General features: G+C 41.2%; 1 long non-coding RNA gene across 1 annotated transcript; it reads left to right on the top strand.

The window, feature by feature from the left end:
* The first annotated feature begins 10,172 nt into the window (after window positions 1-10,172).
* LOC124281166 lies at window positions 10,173-14,092 on the top strand. Its single transcript, XR_006899860.1, has 3 exons — window positions 10,173-10,269; window positions 11,385-11,544; window positions 14,080-14,092. It is a non-coding gene; the product is annotated as an uncharacterized LOC124281166 (long non-coding RNA).
* Window positions 14,093-17,328: the final 3,236 nt, after the last annotated feature.

Genomic DNA, 17,328 nt, shown 5'->3' with positions numbered 1-17,328 from the left:
CATGACACAGGAATAACATAGGGGCGGACCTTGCCAACCTAAAAGCATTTACATGATACAGGAACAGCATAGGCATTTACATGGACCTTGCCAACCCAAAAGCAATTACATGATACAGGAACAGCATAGGGGGCGGACCTTGCTGACCAAAAGCATTTACATGACACAGGAATAACATAGGGGGCGGACGTTGCCAACCTAAAGCATTTACATGATACAGGAACAGCATAGGGGGCGGACCTTGCTGACCAAAAGCATTTACATGACACAGGAATAACATAGGGGGTGGACCTTGCCAACCTAAAGCATTTACATGATACAGGAACAGCATAGGGGCGGACCTTGCCAACCCAAAGCCAGGACCCAAAGCAATTGCCAACCCAAAGCATGATACAGGAACAGCATAGGGGGCGGACCTTGCCAACCCAAAGCAATTACATGATACAGGAACAGCATAGGGGGCGGACCTTGCTGACCTAAAGCATTTACATGACACAGGAATAACATAGGGGGCGGACCTTGCCAACCTAAAGCACAGTAATTCCTGTAGATGGAAGTTCTTCCATCACTGAATTCCACAAACAATATATTCTTCATCATTGACACATGTTTTCCAGTTATTCAAAGGATGAAATTTGGCTTATTTCCCATGATTCTGACAGATACCGGTATTTCCTGGTTTATTTTGTCAATTCCAAGTTTTGAAAATACTTCATGTTATACCTTGTGCTCTGAATGAATAAGCATCCATTCCAGGACCTAGAAGACATTAGCAAGTGTAGAGCCTAGTGAATTATGTGATACACTATGAACGTCTGTTGAACCTGTTTAATCACAACACCCAACATTCAAACAGGAAGAAACAAATTGTCAAGCCCAAGTAATATTTGAGTACAATGGGCCTCGAAGGGAAATACTTTATGATTCGTTTATATGCTTAAGTCCAATCATTTCTTCACCTTTAACTTAACCCTTTGCCCATGTTTCATTCTTTTTGTTAACTAATGACATGTAAATATCCCTGGATATTCATGTTAAAATATGGCAATAAAACTTTATCAATAGTTTTCACAATCAGATGTTGTTAAGACTTTTTCAACCTAAATCAATATAAAGGTCAGATTGAGATGTGAGATTCTACGTGAGTTTCCAGATGAAAACAGAATGGCTGACTCATGCTAAAAATATATCATAATTGACTTGGACAGAGTTGATGAACATAGAAATGGTTTGAGATGAAAATCAGAACCAACAACCTACCATAAGTTCAGTGTGTTATCACGACTGACAATATGGTCACACTGAAAGTACACATAAATACATCCTAAATTAGCCACTGTAAAGTCTCCATTCAATTTTGCTACTATCGGCTGCCTATTCACTACAATAATGTCTGTTGGAAAAACATGACTCCTCCAACAGACATCTCAAATTACACTCATAAATATGAATTCTGAGAAAAGATAGGAGTGACTGTGAGATCCCTTCAAAAATGAGTGAGTGAGTATAGTTTTATGCTGTTCTTAGCAATATTCCTGCAATGTCATGGCAGGGGACACCGGAAATGGGCTTCACACACTGTATCCATGTGGGGAATCAAACCCAGGCCTTCGGCGTGATGAGCAAATGCCTTAACCACTGGACTACCTCACCGTCCCCTTCCAAAATGAGGCATTGGAGGTGAGGCTAAGAATACTATGGCGACATACACAGTACAACCAGTCAATTACAATTCAGGTATTTTTCCTCACGGTATTTGACAACAATAAAGGTCAGCAAAGAAAATACTTCATGGTAAAAAGTAACATAAGGGGAAAAATTAAAGATAAAGTTATGAACACTATAAAAAACCCACACACGATCTAGATAATAGCAAGATCAAGTTCACAACAGTCATTAATTGTTTCATTTCTGTCAGTCTATTGTAAAACATGCAATTAGTCACACTATCAATTATTCGAGGCTACTTTATGACATAAATATATATATTATTTCGAGAATGACATGAAAAATTCTGAAATGGTGATAACTGTTACAGTTAGTTATGAAAAAACACTTCTTAGATTCCCTACCGCCATGCGTTATATAAAAACACGATCGTGCGGCTGTGAAACGGAGCTAGACTTATCGGTGAATAGCTAATTAGGTATCATAATTTATTTGGTTTAATTAATTTAACTAACAGCGAAGTAAATTTGTAAATAACGTTAAAATATGGCGATAACTGTTCGGCAACCAGTTATCCTTTACTTTCTCTACTGCAGATTTGGTCTACACACAATACAAACTAGATAGTCAGTGGTTTCAAATCTCAATAACAGCCTTCTGCCTGAAACAGCCAATTTGATGCCTGCATCAACATGCATGAGTCTCCAAGGAAATGTGTAAGTTATCAAAATAAATGTCGATTTTTCCTAATTAATCAGATGATCTTTAACAAAGCATATTGATAAAAACTTTCCTTTTCATCATGATTAAACTTGCACAAGTCTCTATGGTAATAATGAATAGTTTAAATGATAATTTATAAAAAACATTACAAATAACAGACTGGGGTCTTTGTACTGTCCCCTTATCTAGACTTGCCTCTTTAAAAGGATAGAATTACTATACATACATGGGTTTAGCACTCAGTACAGCCTTGGAGCATGGCTACATCACGATCTATGTCATTTTCAACGGAGGTTCAGAGCTTTAAAATCTACAATTAACAGCAGTAAACATTCTGTGATATAAATGAATTTCAGTGTTGCCATACTTAACAGGTACTGTTCACATACATAGAGAGAAACTTCAGCATCACAAAAGACAAATCTGCGTCACTAACAACATTTCAACTTTACACTGACACCAACTTGTTATTGTCACCTATGATACATTCCACACAAACTGATCCATCTTTAAACCTTTAGGAGGTTACTCAGGTGGTCCCATAAGCTGTCACCAATTACCTGTTCAGAGTTACCTGGTCTACATTCTACATCTTGACCACTTCCCTTTCATACTACACTGAAGAGCTGATACACCAGAAATACATTGCAAAGTGCCTTTTTAAAAAAGCACACACACAATATATACACACTCAACCCTATTTACCATCGCGGTAAAACAGTACTGACAATTGACACACAGACCTGCATGTGCGTACAGATCTTTCCTTCACGGATAACAGGATCATTTTTCAATGGAAATCTATAGGAATGGTTTGAAAATTCTCCGTCCGGTGCGGAAGCGCAGGGTCAAGCTAAGCGAGTACAATTACTGAAGGTAAGTTTCAGTTCACCTAAAATCGTCCCAGAAGGCAGGGTTTCCGGATATAAGGGTCCGAGTAAATGGGGTTTGACTGTATTTGCTTCAAGGTCTGTCTAATAGAACAGACGAGGACAAGATAAGAGCGTGATGAGTTGTACCACCAAGAGAACAGTATTAAAGTTACTTCTGATGGACAAGAGCATTTCACACAGCCAACATGATAGAGAAACTAGTCACATGGCCAGCAGAACCCAAATATAGACTGAGAAAAAGAAGGCGGATCACATCAAAGCACAAGTGTTCCTTTATTTTTCCCCAGGTTTCTTCACAAGCTTTGTATCGCATAGCTTGTGAAGAAACCTGGAAAAAATCGAAGTCCATCCAACATTGAACCATTCTGTCACATTCATAATGTCTATCATTATATCCTGAGTGAGTGAGTGAATTTAGTTTTACGCCGCTTTGTGCAATATTCCAGCAATATCACGGCTGGGGACACCAGAAATGGGCCTCACACATTGTACCCATGTGGGGAATCGAACCAGCGTCTTTGGTAATGGCTGGTGAGCAACTGCGTTAACCACTATGCTACCCAACCGCCCCATTATATCATGAGTCTTGTTAGCATACATTATACCGGTATGTACAAAAGGACACAACCAAAAGTAGAAACATTCTAATACTGAAACAAAAGAATAATTCTTTGAGGGTGTATCTGGTCAATCTATCCACAATTAAATCTTGTTTGGCTTCAATCATATTCTGCCCATATAGGATTGTTTACTGTTGTCAAAGCAATGACTTTGGAACAGGCAAATATAAAATGCTGGTGCTAAAGAATACTATGGATGCCTTCAAGGGCCATTCGTTTTTCTTAATTTTTTTCTTAAAATTTCAATATGATATGAATCTTGAAATTCAACTTAGCATCTTGAAATGTCAAGAAAAAGGAAAAAGAACCTGCATGGCCCTAAAAGGCTTCCATTACAATACCCAACCTTGACCATCCTCTGGCACAGATTCCATTTCATGTAAAGGACAAAATAGCTGTGAAAATCATATGACTGGATAAAATCATATCTAGCTAGTATGTTTAAGTATATTAGTAAACACATGGTAAAGTTAAGAACCTATTTTCAAGGTGCACAATAAAACATTTTATATGATGGGTAGTTTTAGGTTTAAATTATATGCACAAAATATTGAAAGGCTTGTCTATACATACGGGAAGCCTTTTAGGGCCATTTTGTTTCGTTTCTTTTCTTGAGATGGGAAACACAGTAAAAAATATAAACAGTCTGATAGTTTGGTCAGAAGCCTACAGACATCTTGTCTGATGACTAGAACTCCAGGCTGTGTTTATCTGGAGAGACAAGGATAGAAAACTTTGGATTCCATCTCGAGCAGCCCAATGTTTTTGTGGAAATGATTCCCATGGCCATCAGACTGAGGCACCACACTGTTAATATCACACACTGTCATCTGTATCACACATCACATCATGCAAGGACAGAGTTACAAGGTCACTCAAGAAGCTACGCCAAACAGAAAGCCACCAGCAAAGGACCCAGCAAGCAAGACATTCTGCTGCAAAATTTCTTTGCCTGAAATATACAAAGAACATTTATATTATCGCCCTGTTATATTTGGGATAACACTTTCTTAGTAAAGTACAGATTCCAGTACTTTTGGGGGATTGAGTCCCATGCGGGATTTGAACCCACGCCATCAGTCAGGCACTAATCGCCAGCACACAAAGTCAGACGCCTAGACCGCTCAGCCACCGCGGCTTTCATAAAAATGGAAGTCGGACAACTGGTAGTCTAGACTCTGCGGACTTTGTGTACCCCCTCTGATAAGTGTTAATCGGCACAGCTCCCACAGCCAGAAAGCTATGAAATACACAATGCCATTTTAGAAAGTGGTCAAATGTAACATATGTTATATTTGGGATTACACTTTCTTAGTAAAGTACAGATTCTAGTACTTTTGGGGGATTGAGTCCTATCCGGATTCGAACCCAAACCCTCAGAGTCAGGCACCTAATCAGAGGGGTACACAAGGTCTGCAGTCTAGACTACCAGTTGTCAGGACTTCCATTTTTGTGGAAGCGGGTGTCTGACTTTGTGTGTGCTCAGCGATTAGGTGCCTGTCCGATATGACTCAAAACCACCCCCACCCAAAAAAGTACTAGAATCTGTACTTTACTAAGAAAGTGTAATCCCAAATATAACATACGTTGCATTTGACCACTTTCTAAAAATGGTATTGTGTATTTCATTTATATTATCAGCGAAACATTTTATTAAAAATATTAGATGGGTATAGTCGGTTTCATTCAAAAGCGGATAGATGAATCAGAATCTTACTGGAAACTAATAAACATATAATGCTCAATGATCATAATCAAAACATCAGACCAACTCTGTGAGTTCTTAGCAGAATTTATGTCCTACATATATAAAAGTTGGTTAAAGGTCATATGCAACATAAAAACATAACTTTGCAGATTCTGATACCTTTCGATATGGACTTGCAGAAACAAATGATCAAAAATTGCAAAAAAAGTTATAAAGTTGAAAAATAACGTCATGAAACACACACACACACACACACACACCGCGCGAAATTTGCTGGGGTGAAAAGTAGTTTCAACAGCTGTGCTGCACTGCGCTCATGGCGCATGGGCAGTGAAAATGTGTCTGCCTGCCTGTCTGCTAATGACAATATGCAATACACAACTGCAATCACTGACCACATGCAATTGGAACTTAACACCTATCAGGCATATAACGCATTGATTTATGGCTTGTGCACCCGAGTTCGGTCTATGTCACATGATGTAATTACACAGACAGGTGTGATACTTGTGTAATATACGGACACTATACCTACTGTCACATATATCTTTAACTACGGTAGTTCAGTGAGTGAGTGAGTTGGGTTTTTTGCCGCTTTTGCACTATTCCAGCAATATCACGGCAGGAGACACCAGGTATGGGCTTCACAGTGTGCCCAATGGTATCTCACGCGGTGGGAGACACCAGGCATGGGCTTCACAGTGTGCCCAATGGTATCTCCACGGCAGAGGACACCAGGCATGGGCTTCACAGTGAGCCCAATGGTATATCACGGTAGAGGACACCAGGCATGGACTTCACAATGTGCCCAATGGTATATCCGCGGCGGGAGACACAAGGCATGGGCTTCACAGTGTGCCCAATGGTATCTCACTGCAGAGGACACCAGGCATGGGCTTCACAATGTGCCCAATGGTATCTCACGGCGGGGAGACACAAGGTCTGGGCTTCACAGTGTTCCCAATGGTATATCGCTGATGGGAGACACAAGGCATGGGCTTCACAGTGTGCCCAATGGTATCTCACTGCAGGAGACACCAGGCATGGGCTTCACAGTGTGCCCAATGGTATATCACGGCGGGAGACACAAGGCATGGGCTTCACAGTGTGCCCAATGGTATCTCACGGCGGGAGACACCAGGCATGGGCTTCACAGTGTGCCCAATGGTATATCACGGCAGAAGACACCAGTCATTGGCTTCACAGTGTGCACAATGGTATATCACTGCAGAGGACACAAGGCATGGGCTTCACAGTGTGACCAATGGTATCTCACTGCGGGGAGACATGAGGCATGGGCTTCTGGTGTGTGCCCAATGGTATCTCACGGCAGAGGACACCAGGCATGGGCTTCACAGTGTGCCCAATGGTATATCACAATAGAGGACACCAGGCATGGGCTTCACAGTGTGCCCAATGGTATCTCACGGCGGGAGACACCAGGCATGAGCTTCACAGTGTGCCCAATGGTATCTCACGGCAGAGGACACCAGGCATGGGCTTCACAGTGTGCCCAATGGTATATCCGCGACAGAGGACACCAGGCATGAGCTTCACAGTGAGCCCAATGGTATATCACTGCAGAGGACACCAGGCATGGGCTTCACAGTGTGCCCAATGGTATCTCACTGCAGAGGACACCAGGCATGGGCTTCACAGTGAGCCCAATGGTATATCACTGCAGAGGACACCAGGCATGGGCTTCACAGTGAGCCCAATGGTATCTCACGGCAGAGGACACCAGGCATGGGCTTCACAGTGAGCCCAATGGTATATCACTGCAGAGGACACCAGGCATGGGCTTCACAGTGTGCCCAAAGGTATCCCACTGCAGAGGACACCAGGCATGAGCTTCACAGTGAGCCCTATGGTATATCACTGCAGCGGACACAAGGCATGGGCTTCTGGTGTGCCCAATGGTATATCCGCGGTAGTGGACACCAGGTATGGGCTTCACAGTGTGCCCAATGGTATCTCACTGCAGAGGACACCAGGCATGGGCTTCACAGTGAGCCCAATGGTATATCACTGCAGAGGACACCAGGCATGGGCTTCACAGTGTGCCCAAAGGTATCTCACTTCAGAGGACACCAGGCATGAGCTTCACAGTGAGCCCAATGGTATATCACTGCAGAGGACACAAGGCATGGGCTTCACAGTGTGCCCAATGGTATATCACGGTAGAGGACACCAGGCATGAGCTTCACAGTGTGCCCAATGGTATATCACGGTAGAGGACACCAGGTATGGGCTTCACAGTGTGCCCAATGGTATCTCACTGCAGAGGACACCAGGCATGGGCTTCACAGTGAGCCCAATGGTATATCACTGCAGAGGACACCAGGCATGGGCTTCACAGTGTGCCCAATGGTATATCACTGTAGAGGACACCAGGCATGGGCTTCACAGTGTGCCCAATGGTATATCACGGCAGAGGACACCAGGCATGAGCTTCACAGTGAGCCCAATGGTATATCTGGGCAAAGGGTGTTGTCGTTAGTTAATTGTTTTACGCGCACTCAGCAATATTTGAGGCGATATGGTGGCGGTCTGTAATTAATCCAGTCTTGACCAGTCAATCTTGTTATCATCAACATGACCATTGATCTACACAATTGGGATCACGATGGCACATGTCAAAAGAGCCCGACCACCCGATCTTGTTAGTCGCCTCTTAAAAGCATGGGTTGCTGAAGACCAATTCTAACCGGATCTTCACAGGTGGCCAAAGTATCCTTTGCTCCACTATACATGTGGGTAGAATGAACTGCATTTCTTAATTACATGTCGTTACAGTCTGCGAAACTTTAGAAACACACAGGTCACAGGTATCAACAAACATATCCGTTGTGCGTCAAGAACCTCAAGCGTGGGCATCCCTGGGCATCAGCTTGTCTTCAATACTGGTAAACAAGCATGTGAGTGTGACCACCCTTGAACATCAACTCCATGCAATATATCAATGAACATGTTGAGTCATCTACAAGTCTTATATTACACGCCAACACCCACAAAACTTTCAATGCCGAGAGAGAGGAGTCTGCATGTACTATGACAATTATCTTACATTTTGTAAAATCCCAGGATACCGCTTGTTGGCTTCTTTATGTAGTTCTTTCTTGGCACGATTCACACCTTGTTCAACTTTTGTCCCAGTTGACACGGATATAGCCTTGATGTTGAGCAAGCCGTAAAACAGTTAGGAAAACACGGATCAGAACGTGTGAATGTTTGTGCATGCCACAGTCCGTAACGTAGAACTCAGCATCATCAGAACATCCAGGATATCAATTTAACATACAATGGATAGCTTTGCAACAAGATAAAGTCAACAGATATTTTCAGTATCTGTTGGGGTCATATATGGATATTGAGGCACATTAGAGAGGTCATATGCTGATTTTTCACAGTCTAAACAAACATGGCGTCACATGGTACTGTCAGTGCAATGATCCAAGAATATTCATGTCTTTTAATGATAGATGGAATGAGTGAGTGGGTTTAGTTTCACGCCGCACTCAGCAATATTCAGATATATGACGGCGGTCTGTAAATAATCAAGTCTAGACCACACAATCAGTGATCAACTGCATGAGGCATCGATCTAGGCAATTGGGATACGATGACATATTTGTGACATAAAAAATACTACCTTTAGTATCGCTTACATCATAGCAAAGCGACTCTCCCAAAGCATCCGTAATATCAAGCAAAGGAACATATGTAACTTACATTCTATCATTCCAGCTACAATGATCACACGATCCTTTGGTGAATGATAAGGAATCTTCGGAAAGTCTCTTTGCTGTGGTATAAGCGACTCTAAATTTGTTCCGCGACGCCACGGGAGATAACTCTATTGCACACACTCTGCGAGTGGGTATCAACAAACGAAGGCACGACGAAAGATATGCGGACCGATTAAAAACAAGGTAAAACCACACCTCTGGTAATGTTTTAAAGAAATACATGTGTTTATAGCGTAGTTTTGCTGAGTATAATTAAATAAATACGGAAAATAAATGGATATATTCATATAATGCCGCCCAAGATTGTCAGTGTCTGAGTGTCGGGTACGTGGATCAACACATGGCTGTCAACTTCACTCGGTATGACTTCCGCCCGTATCACCCCTAAATTTTAACGATGAGGAAAATATGATTTGGTTATATGATTTGACTAGAAGACATAACATAAGTTATAATGACATTGTGCATACAGACACAAGCAAAATGGTAATTTAAGGGGGGGGGATACGGGCGGAAGTCTTTTCCCAATTCCTGTTTCAGACTCCAACACTAATTCTATGGGGCTACATCATTGGGTTATGATTACTTTTAAATTTCGATGCACTTCACATGTGAATTCAATAGCCTAGTAATAATCAACATGATCAATAGTGACAGTTTATAGAAATCTGTTAATGGTACTAATCTCCTTTAGTGTATATCCAGCCTCCAGAAAGAATTGTTGTCTGCTTCGTGATGTATGCAGTTTGTCATGGCAGGTGTTTTGCAGCCTAATATCCATTTCATTGTTCCAGTATATTCAACAGGTGCTATCTTGGCAAAATGGGACGTTATTCAGATAGTGATGATGATTATGATCTGAAGAAATCAAAGAAAAAGAAGAGGAGAAAGTCTAGGTCCAGATCAAGGTTGAGTATATCCTCAATATCTTCATCATCATCATCATCATCATCATCATCATCATCATCATCATTATTTCTTGTTTGCTCATGGACTTGTCAGACTGTGTGGGCTTCTGAAATATTGTGTTGGGCAGCCATACAATAAACATTAAAGTCTAGGGGAAAATGAAACCCCACCCAGGTTCCCTGGATGTTGCACTAACTCGTCACTGCTGGTTTTAATAATAATGATAATAATAATGTATTTATTATATCCATTGTAAAGATGATGAGTGGTGCTGTGACAAAATTGGGGAAGGAAATAGTTCATATGGGTTTTTCAGAAAGGCAACAGTGAACATTTTCATCAATGCTATAGCAAAGGTTATGTTTCAAGAAGTTTAGTGAAGGAAAACATTAAGCAGTTTCAAGAAACAAAAGTTGTGATTTCACCAGTGAAATTTTAAGCAATGATACCCCATTTTTCAACAGCAATATGCATGCGAAAATATTTCACAAAATCATACACATAAAATACCGAACTGGACACAAGTTTTCAGTGTTTCAATCTAGGCAGTTTGTTTACACCATTTTAGAAAATGGACCAGGTTTACCCATGAATATCGGGTTAGAACTGCTCTTCAGAAACCCATGCTTGTTGTAAGAGGTGACTAATGGGATCAGGTGGTCAGGCTAAGCTGACTTGGTTTGACACATGTCATTGTATCAATTGAGTAAGTTGATGGTTATGCTGTTGATCACTGGATTGTCTGTAAATCAGATATCGCTGGAATATTGCTGAGTGCAGTGTGAAACAACAAACAAAATAAAAAAGACCTGCTCAGATTACAAGTGGAAACCACCTTTCAGTGTTGCTTGGAGTTCACTTCTAATCCAGCTTGAATCCAAATTTGTAGCATAAATGAAGCATTGAGAACTGGTTGAGAACTGTGGTACTCATATACTGCTTGTCAGTAAGGACTACTGTCAACATGGACACTTTCGAATCTTACTTGTCCTCAGCCAATTTTGTAGTCAAGGGCCAGCATACTAGCATGCATTTCAAAGGCAGTTTAATGTCTTATCATTTCGATCAATGAATGGCCATAGAGTAATATATTCGGTCATCTGCTTGTGTACAGATCGGCCAGCAGTGGAAGCAGCAGATACTCCAGTAAGCATAAAAAGTCGAAGAAGGCGAAGCACAAGAAAAGATCTCGCGAGTCGATCAAGAGACCGTGCTTTAAGAAGGTCAAGGTCAAGAAGTAGAGGTCGGAGGTCAAGAAGCAGGGATAGAAAGAGGTTAGTACCAAGACAATAATAGTTTATTAAATGTTCAGTGCATCGCAGTACTGTTACTTGATCCAGTTATAAGTCACATTGGATGATAGTTGTTGCCTTAGGTCATTCAAAATATTTAAATCCAGTGTATTTTAACACTGTGAGTGGACATCATATTTATAAGGAAAATTGTTTACTGAGACTGCTGTTCAGGTGAGTTCCAACTTGCTTCTATTTGTCTGTTGCCCATCATTTAACTTAAGCTGTGTTACGTGTTGATTCCCATTTTGAAACTAAATACTTAACCAGGAATCAGTCCGTAAGAGAACTGTGAGGAGTGAGTTTGGTCTTACGGCGCTTTTAGCACTATTCCAGCAATATCACGATGGGGGACACCAGAAATGGGCTTCAAACATTGTACCCATGTGGGGAATCGAACCCGGGTCTTCGGCATGACAAGCAAAGGCTTTAACCACTAGGCTACCCCACTGCCCCCGAACTATGCATGAAACTGGCAAACAACAAATGTGCTGTAAGTAGCAGTTGTATTCTAAAATATACTAATTTCTCAAATCAATTCAAGGCTATCACTATGGCAGTACAAGATCAAATTTGATACCAGAACAGCGATTGTAGCAAGAACGACAATGATGATAACATTCACCTCTCAGCAACAGCAACCCCTGTTGCAGGCTCAGGCAGGATATATGATCGTCACACACATTGTTGGTCTTCTGGTAGCTTGAGATGTAATGTGAGATGAGGCAAGAGTTAACTCCCCTTATCTACCTCTCCAGATGATTCTAGAATAATTTCTTTCTAGATCTTTCTAAATCATTCTGCAGAGGCAGGGCTACAGATAAGGGGCATACAGGCGTAATGTACGCCTAAAATCAATGAAGTACGACTTACTATAAGATTTCAAATGTATCATGTATGCACATAAATACCTTTGTACGTCTAACATATAAGGTTTAATAGCTGACAATTTGTTGAATATTATAAATAACAAACCACATCACCAACTTGCTCACACAAAACATGTCAGTACTCCTTCAAAATTCTCAGTTCATCTCCACTTGCAATTTGAGGTGTAAGTACACCCACTCTCCCAAAAGTTATCTGGAGCCCTGAGAGGTAATATCTGAGTAACTCTCCATTCCTGAATAAGAATGGAACCGAGGTCTGTTATTTTTAAGAAATGGAGAGTTACGAGTATATTACTGTATTTAATTTACATTCAAAGTATTGTTAATTAAATGTCAAAATAAAACAAACTATCAAAGTCTTACATTTGAAACTGGCAGACAGATGTGTATAAATCCAGTCATGTGAAAAGTCCTGTGTAAGCACAAACACAACAACCAGCCTTCATATAACTCTTACACGGTTATTGAGCATTCTAGCAAGCTAGGCTCCATCATTATCCTCTTGGAACGTTCACAAAAGCCATCGTAAACACAAGACATGACAAGACCTGAAAGGTCAAAACAAAATAAAGCCAGCCAAGGGAAGCAACTCCAAAGTGCTATCAAAAAGGCGCGCCGCTACAAATACTATTGCCATTGAACATATATGATGCGGGATGCAAGCCCAAACCCACACTCAAAACTTTAAACATTGTGACCCATATAATCAATGATATTACAAATTACAAAAAAAACACACTCTCATTCATAACAAGATGCCTATAAGGTTATAGCACAAGTTTAAATGTGCACACCACTGCCCCTTACTGAATATCTCAAGTGTACAATGTACACAACCGTAACCTAAATTTGTGGATAACCTTGAATTGTGAATGGCGGTAATTATCATGCTTTCTCGTAAATTAAGTCTCGTTTGATATCATGAAGCGGCCCTTTTGATGTACATACAGTGCCTTGCCTCGCTGACACAAAGTGTCCTGAATCTCTGCATTACATGTAAGTACACTAAATCTAATTGGTCAGCACTGAGATAAATAGCCCATGGTCACTAATGCCAACAATTAAAAAATTTATTTTTACAAAATGTCAAGTGAAAAAGGTACAGTTAGCACCAACCTTCTCACATTTCTGCTTTCATAGTGCCTGCATTCATAGGTGTCAATACTTACTGCAATGGGCTGTCGTGCCGTTGATGTTGCAAAGTGATATAAAGTAACCAACTATGTAATCCACGATACAAGGTGACGTCACATTTTGTGGGTACATGAATGGGTGATGATTGCAAATAGCTTCGGTAAACAAACGTTTCATTCATGAGTGGAATATTAGCCATTTTCTATTTGCTGAATCAATGAATAACATATTTAGTGAGTATACTAAATGAAATCGTGCATTTAAAATATGATTTTCGCCGCACTTCCCTTACATCAACGAATCAAGTTTATGCGAGTGTATAACAGATGTTCCTGGCCATGAATTTGCTGGAATGTTGTTAAAAGTGGCATCAAATCGTGTTGTGGTAAAAGAATTACCCTCGCTTTCAGGTATGTTAATATACACCTCGTTTCTTCTTGATAGCACAATAAATCAATTCACAAATCCTTTACATCTACTTATTTTAATCCAGATCTAGGTCGTGGTGAGTCCAGAGAGAAGAAACAGAGACAGATACAGGTCAAGAAGTAGAGACAGACATACCAGGAGAAGATCCAGGTCAAATTCCAGAAGCAGAGGTCGGAGGTCAAGGTCTGATTCCAGAAGTAGAGGTCGGAGGTCAAGGTCAGATTCACGCGAGGTAGAAGTCGCACGAGATCAAGGTCAAGAAGCAGGAAGGAGATCAAGGTTAGATCAGAGACGATATTTATTCTCAGAACCTTTCAGTCAGGGGAGTATGTTTCTGTAATTGAATGAAACATTTATCAAGGTCAACTTTATGAAAAACACTGTTAAACTCTTCTGAAGTGAGTGAATATTGTTTTATCGTGGAATGGGTTGGTCAGGACCAGATTCAGTGATGACAACAGAATGGTGTCAACCTCTGATCTCATGGTGTCCATATCATATATACCATGTCACCATCCTAGTATGATAAAACAAAGCTATGGTTGCTATTGGGACTAGGATAAATATTAAGTCCTGTTCAGATCATGTCAAACTCTCTGAAAATTATCCATCATAGCCACTGAAACAAACACTGCTGCTCACCTACGATTAGGGGTGGTGGGGTAGTCTAGTGGTTAAAGCATTCGTTCGTTTCCCACATGGGTACAATGTTTGAAGCCCTTTACTGATGTCCCTGGCAGTGATATTGCTGGAATATTGCTAAAAGAGGCATAAAACTATACTCACTCACTCATCAACGAGTACAACAAGTGATGAAATCAGTTGTATTGTCTTGTGGCATAAGTCTCCATAAAATAAGGAATTTGCTCCCTGAGTCTGATTACTCAGGAAGATGTTCGTCTTTAACATGACAGCTCTCAGAAACTCCTTCATTTGTAGTCTGTCAGGACTTATTTGAAATGGCCAACATTTCAGCTAGATCAATCTCATTAAAATCGTATCTTAGTTGTTGCTACGTCTACACTAAAATCTAAGCACATCGCTTCAGAACAGGTCACATTAGAGTGACTTATTGAACTTTGACACACCAATGTGATTATGAAAAAGCTGCTCTCTCAAGCTCTATGTCACTTGTCTCCAACTGACAAGTTTCATTTGAGACTACTATTTGCAACTTGTGTAAACAAATGTCTCAATTATGTTATAAACAGATTCAGACTTTCACTTCTTTGATCTAGTAAGCCATACTCTGATTGGTCAAGTGATAGGTCTTTTTGGGGTGAACTGTGATTGGTGTCCATTGGCAAGCATAAGGATATGTTTTTAATGAAGATGAACTGGATTAATGCCCGACCCTTAAGAAGAGCACTATTGACTGCTAGGTAAATCAAAACATATATCGTAGGCAGTTTGGAAGAGGGTTTATCGGGGATATCTATAATATTCCTTGAGTAATGTAAATTGAATAGCTCTCTAAGTAATGACCATGCTGTCAGTGGAAATGAATCAACACAACATGACCATTGTCAGTGTGGCCACCACCATAGAGTCCTTAGCTGACTATATTCAAAGTTAGACAAAGGCTGGATGGCCACTGAAGCATGACATTGTGGATGAGGTGCGGGATACTGCGACACGTGGCAGTCTGATCAGAGCCTTAGGGATAAATTGAGAATGCTTTGTGTTGGTCGGGACTTGACCAGGAGACAGCGACGTGTCAGGTTGGCTGACGATCGCCTCCGACATGCCGCCTAGTCATTGTTGTAACATCATGTAGTTATACACACTGAATCACGAATAAAAGTGTTGTGGACCCACTGATGGACTTCTGTCATTGAAGACACAGTTATCCCTCCTAAACAGCCCGGGATACATGGTGGAGACCAAGATCTCGTAACCTCTCGGCATCAAAGGTCTTGAATGAACCTCCGACGATATTAATCCATACTGGGTCCACATCACATCGACAGTTGAAGAGCCACCAACATTAGGCTACAGCAACAGCTGACCACCCAGCATGTCTATTGTGACTCGTTCCAGTCACAAGGACACGGTTCATCAAATACAACTGTTGTGATATTGTGCTTTCATGGGACAAAGGTGTGAACACAAGAACTGGTCCATCATCACAAGCTTCACGCACACTCGTCCAACAGCAAATACTGTGTTCGTATAAACGAAGACTGACTGAGGAGAAAACTAAGAACTATACAAGTGTTAGTGACTTTTAGTGATATTTCTGTGTTTCTATTGTTATACACTACAGGTTGAGTGTTAATACGGTTTGGTTCATTCATTCATTCACTATTTTTCAATGTCTTTCTTTTCTTCTAAATCTGATGACGGATCCTCCAGTAAGTCATATTTTCCTTGGAGGATCCGCCGAAAATCTAAATGTAATGACATGACTCACGACAATACATCCACCAGCTCAGATTCCCGTCTCTCCCTCAACACCCTGATCACCCTTTGTCGCATTTTACAATCCCCATTGTTGTGGCGTTGCTGTTCTCCCCTCCATGCTCCTCCTAAGCCCACTGACCGTCATGCTGTCTGTCCCCAACCCCGCGTCAGATTCACAACCATTCCTATGCCATTATTCGACGGACATGATTCCCAATCGGCACCTTCCTGGCTTAGTCGATTCCAGAAATTTGTCAAACTTCACAATTACATTGATGAAGAAATTGTTAACCTTTTCCCCTTATATTTATCACAGTCAGCTTCACCTTGGTATGAAGGACTTCCTAGTAAAAGATAACATGACATGGCCTGAACTTAGATCAATGCTTTTACAAAGGTATGGCCCCTCGTCCATCCAAGCCATCATTGGAAAAATGCCCTTATTGACAGGAAGCAAGCAGAACATGAGGACTTTCGTTCATTTCTTCAGTCTGTGCGGTATGAGGCATCCCGTTTGTTGCAATGAGGATCAATTCTATAAAAGACCTCATTTTCAGAAACCTCCCCCACATTGTCCAATGTATTGTCACCATACCATGACACTTTGACCTACATGATTGAAAGTGCTCAGGTAGCAGAGGATATTTACAAACTCCAGCAGGTACTGAGGGATTCATGTCTGTCAATTCACCCTACCGAACGCCTCAGCCTGAACAGACTGCAGGAGGAGCTTGACATAACCCAGCAAATTATTTTCAACCTTCCCGAACAATGATTCCCCACACCCCATTCCCTCACGGCTGCGCCTCTCCACTCTTTCCCATCCCAGCACCTCCCACCCCGCCTCCAATCTATCATGCCCACACACACACCACATACATGTGTGTCCACTGTGGGTTATACCATCCCG

Source organism: Haliotis rubra, unplaced genomic scaffold, assembly GCF_003918875.1.
Source record: "Haliotis rubra isolate DU_JTF1 unplaced genomic scaffold, ASM391887v1 Scf28, whole genome shotgun sequence".
NCBI classification, from domain to species: Eukaryota; Metazoa; Mollusca; class Gastropoda; order Lepetellida; family Haliotidae; genus Haliotis; species Haliotis rubra.
The sequence above is the reverse complement of the archived record's forward strand: the minus strand, read 5'-3'. Positions and strand labels throughout refer to the sequence as shown.